This window comes from Pseudophryne corroboree, chromosome 2 (genome assembly GCF_028390025.1).
Source record: "Pseudophryne corroboree isolate aPseCor3 chromosome 2, aPseCor3.hap2, whole genome shotgun sequence".
NCBI lineage: Eukaryota > Metazoa > Chordata > Amphibia > Anura > Myobatrachidae > Pseudophryne > Pseudophryne corroboree.
Window position 1 is genome coordinate 907,914,713 of NC_086445.1, and position 12,722 is coordinate 907,927,434.

The 12,722-nt window shown below is 47.4% G+C and overlaps 1 protein-coding gene across 1 annotated transcript in view; it reads right to left on the bottom strand.

Moving 5' to 3' along the window:
• The window catches only part of SLC43A2 (solute carrier family 43 member 2), a 118,256-nt gene that overhangs the window by 60,527 nt on the left and 45,007 nt on the right, over positions 1–12,722 (bottom strand). The gene's annotated exons all lie outside the window — the stretch shown is intronic.

The following is a 12,722-nucleotide window of genomic DNA, read 5'->3' on the forward strand; positions in this document are numbered from 1 at the left end:
ATAACAAAAAGGACAAAGTGTCCTGATGTTTCTCATGTGCCAACGATTGTTTATTGTGAGTGGTGATATATTCCCTTGTTTTTACAATTTACGTACAAAACGGAATTGTAACATGCAGCTGGACAGCCGGTATGCAGTTGTTAGGTCGACACGGTTATCATTGTTGATAGAATGTCGACATGACAAATGTCAACACATGAAAATGTCGACATGAGTTGTTTTTTAATCCCTATTTTTTAACTTTTCATACTTTACGATCTACGTGGACTATGACTGGGACTAGTAACTTGTGCCCAGCGCAGCAGTAGTGGAGCAAGGCACCTTGCCCGAAGCTCGCGAGCCATGCCAGATGCAATAATTGGGGGTCCCGTCGATGTTACGGAGTAAACAACTCCAATTTTTTTGTGGGGAAAAACCCTCATGTCGACCTTTTTCTGTGTCAACCTTTTTCATGTCTACCTTCAGTCCATGTTAACCTTTTTCAGGTGTCGACTTAGTGCATGTCGACCAAAAGTGGTCGACCTTGTAGCTACTGTCGACCTAGACAGGGTCGACCCAGTGATCCACACACCAGCTGGACATGTTCTAAGACATTAAGGGGCTCCAAAACATATTCAATAAAACAGTGTGCATGGTCAGGCTGGCCCATAGGGGTACAGTGGAAATCCCCGGAGGGCCCCAATGCCTGAACGCCCGCTCCTTCCTCCAGGTGTCAGGTTGCAGACCAGTGTTAGGTTGCACTAGAATTATACATTGTTACTATATTAGAGGGTCATTTACCTGGTGGATTAGAACCACTGTTGAACATGGGTGCTTGGTTCACTTCTATAGAATCTACAATAAGATTTACCCTCCTGTCAATCAAAGTGGGAGGTCACAACACACCCCTGCCCCCTCCTCTTGTTGGCTGTGGGTTTTAACATAATGAGCAAAGTTCCTGCCAGTGATTTGAATAGCATTGTAGCTCTTCATCAAGTTAACAATTAAGTCTATCCAGTGGTAAAAGCTTACATAGTTGAACTTTACAGAATACATATGTTATACCGGCGGCCGGGATCCCGGCTGACGTGATCCCAGCCACCAGTATGCCGGCAGCGGGGCGAGCGCTAGAAAGCCCCTTGCGGCCTTACTACACTTGCCGCACTGCGGGCACCCATATGCATGTGTGGGTACTCTATGGGTGGACACCCATAGAGGGAGAAAAGCCTGTGATGCCGGTATTCCGGCAGCGGCATTTCCTGCCTTTGGGATTCCGGCATCGGCATTGTGATTGCCTCCCGAATTTTACAATGGCATGTATTTCTCCTTTATTAAACCTGATGCAGTTCTTAATGAAATTTAGACACTGGCTGGAAAGTACTTGGGTCCCTAATCACAGGTATAATGCATTAATGTGGTATATAAGGCAGGATCACCATCATGTGCTTAATTATTATACATATGTTACATCATAGTTACCTACTTTTTAAGTTTTCTCTCCAGGAGAAGCCTGGATGCATGCCACTCCAGGTGGTGGGGCCGGTCTGTCAGTCACTAGAACCCACCCCCAAAAGTGATGTGATTCATGGGTCCACCTGGAGGGGCTGGGCTAAATAACGCAAATGTGCATCATTTCACCCTGCCCCTCCCCACAGAGCCAAAAATCCATGGGTATAATTTCCTCAACCTGTCCGCTTCAGTAGGAAGCCGGTGGGATGCAGGAAATTTGGCCACCCATCCGAGGGTGCGGGGGACTGCCCGAAAACTCGTGAGTCTCCCGCAACTTGTGGGATGTATTCCCAGGACTATGGTGTTTTCACTACAGTGCATTGCTGAATTGTCATTCAGTATTTATGTATAGTTATAAAGGGGTTCAGACCATGCACTCTCTAATGGTTAACGCTCTTTGATGGCTGGCCACACCCCTTCTGATGGCTGACCACACCCCTTAAGCATGGGTCCTTACCCACTGAATTCACCCGGTGGTTCCTTTATGACCAGTCTGACGCTGACAGTGTGCAAACCTTTATATCATACACCAGCCTTATGCTAGAGACATACGGCCTAATTCAGACCTGATCGTAGATGTGGTAAATTTAGCACATCTACGATCAAACACACAGACATGCGGGGGGACGCCCAGCACAGGGCTAGTCCGACCCGCATGTCAGGCCCGAACCCCCGCACAAGTACAAAAGCATCGCACAGCGGCGATGCTTTTGTACTTTAGGAGTAGCTCCCAGCCAGGCAGGAGCTACTCGTCGCTGTGAGGGTCGCAGCGGCTGCGTGTGACGTCATGCAGCCGCAGTGGCCCGCCCCTCCCAACGGTCCGCGCCCCCTAAATGGCCAAACGCCGCTGTCCCGCCCAGCGACTGCCTCTGCCTGTCAATCAGGCAGAGGCGATCGCAGGGCTAAGACAGCCGTCGGCTGTCTGGCATGCGCCGTCACACTGCGGAGCCGGAACATGCGCAGTTTAGACCTGACCAGCTGCTGTGCGAAAACGTACAACAGCGATCAGGTCTGAATTAGGCCCATAGCTATGGAGAAAAAAATAATCCACCTAATAGAACATTATGACATTTAAGAGCAGCTAAAACAAACTTGTGGTATTCCCACTATTTGGAGTACCACAGTCATGTTCTTACCACAAAATATCATCAGAGATGAAAGAAGGCACATATATTACCTGACAAATACATCTGGTGAGAGTATAAAGTGATAAATGCCGTTCTGCCCCACCTGACAAAGCTCCCTGCAGGAATGCATGAGGCAAGGGAAATGATGGGTCTATTCCAATGCCCTTGAAGCTGAATTGGTTGGAAGTAAAATGACATTCTTGTAGGTCAGTGTTTTGGCTGAAATTGGACTTGAGAGAGATCTTGCAGCATTCTAACCCCTTGCTTACACAACTCAAAGACATGGCTTTCTGAGGTGGCTAAAATTTAGTATTATGTTTTGGTTAATCTGTAACCACAGTTAGTTTTATGGCTGTAAAAAGGAAAATTTCAGAATGTGACCTTCTCTGTAGTCACAAAAAACTTTTAAATATCAACTTACAAGTACACGAAGAAAGGATAATGAATAGCAAAGGCAGATTTAAAAGTCAATTGGAGTTTTGACCTTCGTATGAAAAGGGTGTTTCAGACAGGATGCAGTTAAAATGTTCAGGATACAGACAGACGGAATCCCGGAGCACTAAGGCGATTTCCATTCATGGGTGTCCACGACACCCATAGACTGGGTATAAATCCTGTGGCGAGCGCAGTGAGCAACCGAGCCTGCAGCGTGGCGAGCGCAGCAATCCCGCAAGGGAACTCTTAGCGCTCCCCCCCGCTGCCGGCAGTCTGGCGCGAGGGATGCCGCTGTCGGGATATTGACAGCCGGTATCCTGCCCACCGGTATAATATATGTAACCCGTTTCATACACATTCAGTTACAAATGGGATAGCTTTATAAATGTGCTACCGCACTACCTGGCAAATGGTTCCTTACGCTGTGCACAAGGACATTGCTCAGAAAAAAATGCTACACACCCCTAGTCAAACGCACCTCAGAATAGCAACTACATTATATCATTGCTCCTTAAAATCAGGCATACTGCATACATACAGCATCAAGAATATAGGCAATGGCAGTGTATAAACACGGTCGCGCCATATAAATAAGTGACATGGAACACAGATGGGAAGCAGTACTTTGCATACATTGTGTGGTTGAAAACTGTACATGGTAAAACAAAAATGCCTGGCTTTATCCACAGGATCTACTCCCATTGCATATCAGCGTCACTATGCTGGGCTCCATGAGGATGATACAGTACATGATCAGCCTGTATTCCAGTAGCCTACATGTTATTACATGACGCTTGTGTACCAGTCACAAGAGAGCATCAGGCACCAGATTTAGATAGGTTTCCAGGAACACACTTCCATATCACATATCGTCCCTGTACTATGTTTATAAATTCCTTCCGGCTATTTCCTGTTTCCTCTCCTAATTAATTCCCATCTACCTCAAACCGGCTCAGGTTCGCTAGAACTTTCATATACCTCCGTGTTTCCATGTACAGTATTAGGAGCACATTTCATGGTAATTTGGAATACTGGGAAAAAGCATTTGTCACATCTACAAGACAGAACATGCAGAGTTCACATTTGAAATCAACATACAGTATCTATTTTGTTTGGATGGGAAGAGACTTGAAATAGGAAATGACCTGCAGAGCAGGATACTACAATAGACTGCCAAAAGTATAAACTCACACCATAAAGGAGCTCATTGTGCAGCAACTACTACAAACAACCTGCAACTTTCACTGTAGTCAGGAATCACCAGCCAGGAAAATCACTTTCAGGGATACATGTGTTAGCAGTTCCCTTTGTAAAGTGTGATATAAATGTATGCAATATGATTTATTGTCTTTTCCATGCAGGTTTTAGGGGCCTACTGTATTCATCAAGCCCATTCTTCATCAAATTGTGCAGAAACATTCCTGCTTTGTACTAGCAGCCTCCGTCTGGCTCCCAAATCTAGGGCCCAATTCAGACCTGATCGCTTGTGCCAAGTCACACAGCGGTCGATTAACGGATGACTGAGCGTGCGTATGCACTGCAATGCGCAGGTGCGACTTTAAACAGCGACAGAATGGTACGAAAATTTTGATCGCTAGGCGTACGCAAGGTGATTGACAAGAAGCGGACGTTTAGGGGTGGTAACTAGCCCGTTTTCTGGGAGTGCCAAGAAAAACGCAGGAGTGCCCAAGCTTTCTCTGGGAGGGTGTGTGACGTCAGCTCCGGCCCCGATCAGCCTGTTTGTATGGCACTGTAGGAGTAAGTCCTGGGCTACGCACAGACTGGAAAAATCATTCGATGGTGAATGATTGCGAACGAAGGTACAAAAGATACCGGTACAAACAAGTAGGCAAAAAAAAGGGGGACATGCTACTACTCACAAAACTTTTTTGTACCGCTCGGCTGCACAAGCGTTCGCACACTTGCAAAGCGAAAATACACTCCCCCTAGAGGCGGCGACTATCTGATTACAACGCTGAAAAAAATAGCTAGCAAGCGATCAACTCTGAATGACCCCCTAAGTCCGACTGCACTGGCTCAGTTAATCCTATGAAAGGGATCAGGGCCGGTTCTTGCCCTTTTGGCGCCCCGGGCGGGAAATATGGGCGTGACTTCATACAGGGGGCGTGGTCAGTTAAGCCCCCTGTACAGTAGAGTAGCGCCGCTGTAAAAGAAGAAAAAAATTTAATACTTACTATCCCCGCTCCCGACCGCTGCAGACCTCTGCCGGCGCCGCTCCTCTCCTCGGATCTGGAATAGACAGACACTAGAGGTCAATTATGAACCCTAGCGTCTGTGTCAGTCCCACAATGCTGTGCGGTGCGCAATGACCACAGCAAAGGTCCTCTCCACAAAGGGAAACTAGACGCGTAGCATCTAGATCCCTTCACAGCGGGAACCAGCGGGGCGGCGGGGGACAAAGCGGACAGCACAGCAGTATGGATGGCGGCGCCCCGGGCAAAAGTCCTGCTTGCCCGTCGCAAGATCCGCTACTGAAAGGGATAGATGAGCAGGGCTCCATCTGTAGTTAAAGTTGAGCTGCATGTTCGGTGGTTAATGCCTGAACGAGAAAGACCCGCGGGTGCGCACATCATTCATCGTTCAGGCATACACACTAGATGATATGAACAATAGATCTTTTTTTAAAAGATCGTTATCGTTCATATCTTCTAGTGTGTTGCCCAGTGTGTACGGTGCTTAAGTAATGTACAAGCATTGCTGGCGTCCTTAGTAGTTTTTTTGTATTTTCTTTCTTTTTATTCCAGAATTGTAATATTTAAGAGTAAGTGAAATAAGTCTATTCACTACTGTAACTCCTGAACTTCACAATGTTGTAATGATCTATTGCATAGAGTGGACTGAAGTCAATTGAAGAGATGATTTTCTTTATGCTCTACACCAGTGATTTTCAACCTTTTTTCACTCGCGGCACACCAAATAATATTTAAAAATTGGCAAGGCACACCATCCGTTACCCACAGAAAAAACCTAAAAAACACACATTGGCCTTCACAGTAATAAAAAATCCACACATACATCGGCCTACATAGAAAAAACAATCACATTGCTCCCCACATAAATCAATAAATCATGTTGCTCACACATAAATCAAACACATTTCTCCACACATAAATCTTATTGCTCCCCACAGGAGAAATAACATACAAAATATTAGCCCCTACCGGTCAGCTGTCCTCCTCCCTGTCCTCAGTGGCGGGGGTTGTTCATAGTGGATTGCTGCGAATACTGAGCAGCGGGCGGGCGGGCAGGTGTGGATGTGGGTGGGCAAGGAAAGCTGTGGATGCAGGCGAGAACTGGAAGAAGTGTATGCAGGCGAGTGGGCTGGCTGGGTGGTGAGATGCGGCGGCGGTGACCTATGATATCATACCGCCGCGTCATCTCGGCAAAAGTCACAGCCGGAGCATAAATTATCCTCTAACAAGAGCCCGGGCCAACAGTTCACTCTGAAGGTGCAGGAAGCTGCTCTGACTCCGCGGCACACCTTGCAACTGGTCGCGGCACACTAGTGTGCCACGGCACACTGGTTGAAAAAGCCTGCTCTACACTGTGGAAATAGTATCAGTGTTTGATTACAATGCATTACTTGCTCTCTTATTTGAATGAGCCCATCATTGTCAGCAGTTTCCTCCCCAAAAGAGAAACATTGGCCCTCATTCCGAGTTGTTCGCTCGGTATTTTTCATCGCATCGCAGTGAAAATCCGCTTAGTACGCATGCGCAATGTTCGCACTGCGACTGCGCCAAGTAACTTTACTATGAAGAAAGTAATTTTACTCATGGCTTTTTCATCGCTCCGGCGATCGTAATGTGATTGACAGGAAATGGGTGTTACTGGGCGGAAACACGGCGTTTCAGGGGCGTGTGGCTGAAAACGCTACCGTTTCCGGAAAAAACGCAGGAGTGGCCGGGGAAACGGTGGGAGTGCCTGGGCGAACGCTGGGTGTGTTTGTGACGTCAACCAGGAACGACAAGCACTGAAATGATCGCACAGGCAGAGTAAGTCTGAAGCTACTCTGAAACTGCTAAGTAGTTAGTAATCGCAATATTGCGAATACATCGGTCGCAATTTTAAGAAGCTAAGATTCACTCCCAGTAGGCGGCGGCTTAGCGTGTGTAACTCTGCTAAATTCGCCTTGCGACCGATCAACTCGGAATGAGGGCCATTAACCTTTGAAAGGTATAGTGTTTCTGAAATGCACAATGCAAGAGAACAAGAGAGACCACAGGTTTATTTGCAATCATCGTCCATTCAGCCTGAGCTGCATTCAGCTACATGGTCATTTTGAATAGAAATCAGTGATTGCAATAGGGGGATGAGCCGATAACGAGTTGTATGGATGTCTGTTTGTGTAGTGTAAAATACACCTATGTAAGTAGGCAGATCTGGCCATATCTTATGTAGCCCATACGCTTGTGAGATACAGATAGATCCACAGTTACCTTGGCTTCTTTGCTGCGCCTAGGCACACCATGGTTTATTTACATTTACCCTTCATCTATTGTTCTCATCTGCAATACAATACAGAGAACAATACAGCAGGGGATTAAGTCATTACAGCAGGGGATTAAATCCTACTGCCCAGTCTCAATTAATCCTATTAAAGGCCAAGATAAACATGGACCCATCTGTATGGCATACAATCCTTCGATTTCGACCACATCTGTGAGAGAAATCGAAGGATTTAATGCACATTTAAGGTACCATGCGACGCGATGCACGGGCACACCGCTCGAATATCGCGTCTCATGATCGTATGTGCTGCACTAAATATTTATCGCATCGCAGTGCGATCACGTGTTGTAAAAATAAGATTTTACTTACCGATAAATCTATTTCTCGGAGTCCGTAGTGGATGCTGGGGTTCCTGAAAGGACCATGGGGAATAGCGGCTCCGCAGGAGACAGGGCACAAAAAGTAAAGCTTTTTCCGATCAGGTGGTGTGCACTGGCTCCTCCCCCTATGACCCTCCTCCAGACTCCAGTTAGGTACTGTGCCCGGACGAGCGTACACAATAATAAGATTTTACTTACCGATAAATCTATTTCTCGGAGTCCGTAGTGGATGCTGGGCGCCCATCCCAAGTGCGGATTATCTGCATAAATTGTACATAGTTATTGTTAACTTATTCGGGTTATTGTTGTAGGAAGCCATCTTTCAGAGGCTCCGCTGTTATCATACTGTTAACTGGGTTTAGATCACAAGTTGTACGGTGTGATTGGTGTGGCTGGTATGAGTCTTACCCGGGATTCAAAATCCTCCCTTTTCTCTATCGTCCTAGTGGATGCTGGGGTTCCTGAAAGGACCATGGGGATTATACCAAAGCTCCCAAACGGGCGGGAGAGTGCGGATGACTCTGCAGCACCGAATGAGAGAACTCCAGGTCCTCCTTAGCCAGAGTATCAAATTTGTAAAATTTTACAAACGTGTTCTCCCCTGACCACGTAGCTGCTCGGCAAAGTTGTAATGCCGAGACCCCTCGGGCAGCCGCCCCAGATGAGCCCACCTTCCTTGTGGAGTGGGCCTTTACAGATTTAGGCTGTGGCAGGCCTGCCACAGAATGTGCCAGTTGGATTGTGCTACAGATCCAACGAGCAATCGTCTGCTTAGACGCAGGAGCACCCATCTTGTTGGGTGCATACAATATAAACAACGAGTCAGATTTTCTGACTCCAGCTGTTCTTGCAATATATATTTTTAATGCTCTGACAACGTCCAGTAACTTGGAGTCCTCCAAGTCACTTGTAGCCGCAGGCACTACAATAGGCTGGTTCAGATGAAATGCTGACACCACCTTAGGGAGAAAATGCGGACGAGTCCGCAGTTCTGCCCTGTCCGAATGGAAAATCAGATATGGGCTTTTGTAAGATAAAGCTGCCAATTCTGACACTCTCCTGGCAGAAGCCAGGGCTAGAAGCATGGTCACTTTCCAAGTGAGATATTTCAAATCCACCTTATTTAGTGGTTCAAACCAATGAGATTTTAGAAAATCCAAAACTACATTGAGATCCCACGGTGCCACTGGAGGCACCACAGGAGGCTGTATATGCAGCACTCCCTTAACAAAGGTCTGGACTTCAGGGACTGAAGCCAATTCTTTTTGAAAGAAAATCGACAGGGCCGAAATTTGAACCTTAATAGATCCCAATTTGAGACCCATAGACAATCCTGATTGCAGGAAATGTAGGAATCGACCCAGTTGAAATTCCTCCGTCGGAGCACTCCGATCTTCGCACCACGCAACATATTTTCGCCAAATTCGGTGATAATGTTGCACGGTTACTTCTTTCCTTGCTTTAATCAAAGTAGGAATGACTTCTTCCGGCATGCCTTTTTCCATTAGGATCCGGCGTTCAACCGCCATGCCGTCAAACGCAGCCGCGGTAAGTCTTGAAACAGACAGGGACCCTGCTGAAGCAAGTCCCTCCTTAGAGGTAGAGGCCACGGATCTTCCGTGATCATCTCTTGAAGTTCCGGGTACCAAGTCCTTCTTGGCCAATCCGGAACCACTAGTATCGTTCTTACGCCTCTTTGCCGTATAATTCTCAATACTTTTGGTATGAGAGGCAGAGGAGGAAACACATACACCGACTGGTACACCCAAGGCGTTACCAGCGCGTCCACAGCTATTGCCTGCGGATCTCTTGACCTGGCGCAATACCTGTCCAGTTTTTTGTTGAGGCGAGACGCCATCATGTCCACCATTGGTCTTTCCCAACGGGTTACCAGCATGTGGAAGACTTCTGGATGAAGTCCCCACTCTCCCGGGTGAAGATCGTGTCTGCTGAGGAAGTCTGCTTCCCAGTTGTCCACTCCCGGGATGAACACTGCTGATAGCGCTATCACATGATTCTCTGCCCAGCGAAGAATCCTTGCAGCTTCTGCCATTGCACTCCTGCTTCTTGTGCCGCCCTGTCTGTTCACATGGGCGACTGCCGTGATGTTGTCCGACTGGATCAACACCGGTTTTCCCTGAAGCAGAGGTTCTGCCTGGCTTAGAGCATTGTATATTGCTCTTAGTTCCAGAATGTTTATGTGAAGAGACGTTTCCAGGCTCGTCCATACTCCCTGGAAGTTTCTTCCTTGTGTGACTGCTCCCCAGCCTCTCAGGCTGGCGTCCGTGGTCACCAGGATCCAATCCTGTATGCCGAATCTGCGGCCCTCCAATAGATGAGGACTCTGCAACCACCACAGAAGAGACACCCTTGTCCTTGGAGACAGGGTTATCCGTAGGTGCATCTGAAGATGCGACCCTGACCATTTGTCCAACAGATCCCTTTGGAAAAATCTTGCGTGGAATCTGCCGAATGGAATTGCTTCGTAAGAAGCCACCATTTTTCCCAGGACTCTTGTGCATTGATGTACAGACACCTTTCCTGGTTTTAGGAGGTTCCTGACAAGCTCGGATAACTCCTTGGCTTTTTCCTCCGGGAGAAAAACCTTTTTCTGAACCGTGTCCAGAATCATCCCTAGGAACAGCAGACGAGTTGTCGGCATTAACTGGGATTTTGGAATATTCAGAATCCACCCGTGCTGTTTTAGCACTTCTTGAGACAGTGCTAATCCCATCTCTAGCTGTTCTCTGGACCTCGCCCTTATTAGGAGATCGTCCAAGTATGGGATAATTAATACGCCTTTTCTTCGAAGAAGAATCATCATCTCGGCCATTACCTTTGTAAAGATCCGAGGTGCCGTGGACAATCCGAACGGCAGCGTCTGAAACTGATAGTGACAGTTTTGTACAACGAACCTGAGGTACCCCTGGTGTGAGGGGTAAATTGGAACGTGGAGATACGCATCCTTGATGTCCAAGGATACCATAAAGTCCCCCTCTTCCAGGTTCGCTATCACTGCTCTGAGTGACTCCATTTTGAACTTGAACTTCTTTATGTACAGGTTCAAGGACTTCAGATTTAGAATAGGCCTTACCGAGCCATCCGGCTTCGGTACCACAAAAAGAGTGGAATAATACCCCTTCCCTTGTTGTAGAAGAGGTACCTTGACTATCACCTGCTGAGAGTACAGCTTGTGAATGGCTTCCAAAACCGTCTCCCTTTCGGAGGGGGACGTTGGTAAAGCAGACTTCAGGAAACGGCGAGGTGGATCCGTCTCTAATTCCAACCTGTACCCTTGAGATATTATCTGCAGGATCCAGGGATCTACCTGCGAGTGAGCCCACTGCGCGCTGTAATTTTTGAGACGACCGCCCACCATCCCCGAGTCCGCTTGAGGAGCCCCAGCGTCATGCTGAGGCTTTTGTAGAAGCCGGGGAGGGCTTCTGTTCCTGGGAAGGAGCTGCGTGTTGCTGTCTCTTCCCTCGACCTTTGCCTCGTGGCAGATATGAATAGCCCTTTGCTCTCTTATTTTTAAAGGAACGAAAGGGCTGCGGTTGAAAAGTCGGTGCCTTTTTCTGTGGGGGAGTGACTTGAGGTAGAAAGGTGGATTTCCCGGCTGTAGCCGTGGCCACCAAATCTGATAGACCGACTCCAAATAACTCCTCCCCTTTATACGGCAAAACTTCCATATGCCGTTTTGAATCCGCATCACCTGACCACTGTCGCGTCCATAAAGCTCTTCTGGCCGAAATGGACATAGCACTTACCCGTGATGCCAGTGTGCAGATATCCCTCTGTGCATCACGCATATAAAGAAATGCATCCTTTATTTGTTCTAACGACAGTAAAATATTGTCCCTGTCCAGGGTATCAATATTTTCAATCAGGGACTCTGACCAAACTACCCCAGCACTGCCCATCCAGGCAGTCGCTATAGCTGGTCGTAGTATAACACCTGCATGTGTGTATATACTTTTTTGGATATTTTCCATCCTCCTATCTGATGGATCTTTAAGTGCGGCCGTCTCAGGAGAGGGTAACGCCACTTGTTTAGATAAGCGTGTTAGCGCCTTGTCCACCCTAGGAGGTGTTTCCCAGCGCTCCCTAACCTCTGGCGGGAAAGGGTATAATGCCAATAATTTCTTTGAAATTATCAGTTTTTTATCAGGGGCAACCCACGCTTCATTACACACGTCATTTAATTCTTCTGATTCAGGAAAAACTATAGGTAGTTTTTTCATACCCCACATAATACCCTGTTTAGTGGTACCTGTAGTATCAGCTAAATGTAACGCCTCCTTCATTGCCAAAATCATATAACGTGTGGCCCTACTGGAAAATACGGTTGATTCGTCACCGTCACCACTGGAGTCATCGCCTGTGTCTGGGTCTGTGTCGACCGACTGAGGCAAAGGGCGTTTCACAGCCCCTGACGGTGTTTGAGTCGCCTGGACAGGCACTAATTGATTGTCCGGCCGCCTCATGTCGTCAAACGACTGCTTTAGCGTGTTGACACTATCCCGTAGTTCCATAAATAAAGGCATCCATTCCGGTGTCGACTCCCTAGGGGGTGACATCCTCATATTTGGCAATTGCTCCGCCTCCACACCAATATCGTCCTCATACATGTCGACACACACGTACCGACACACAGCAGACACACAGGGAATGCTCCTAACGAAGACAGGACCCACTAGCCCTTTGGGGAGACAGAGGGAGAGTTTGCCAGCACACACCAAAAGCGCTATATATATATCAGGGATAGCCTTATAATAAGTGCTCCCTTATAGCTGCTTTGTTATATTAAATTATCGCCATA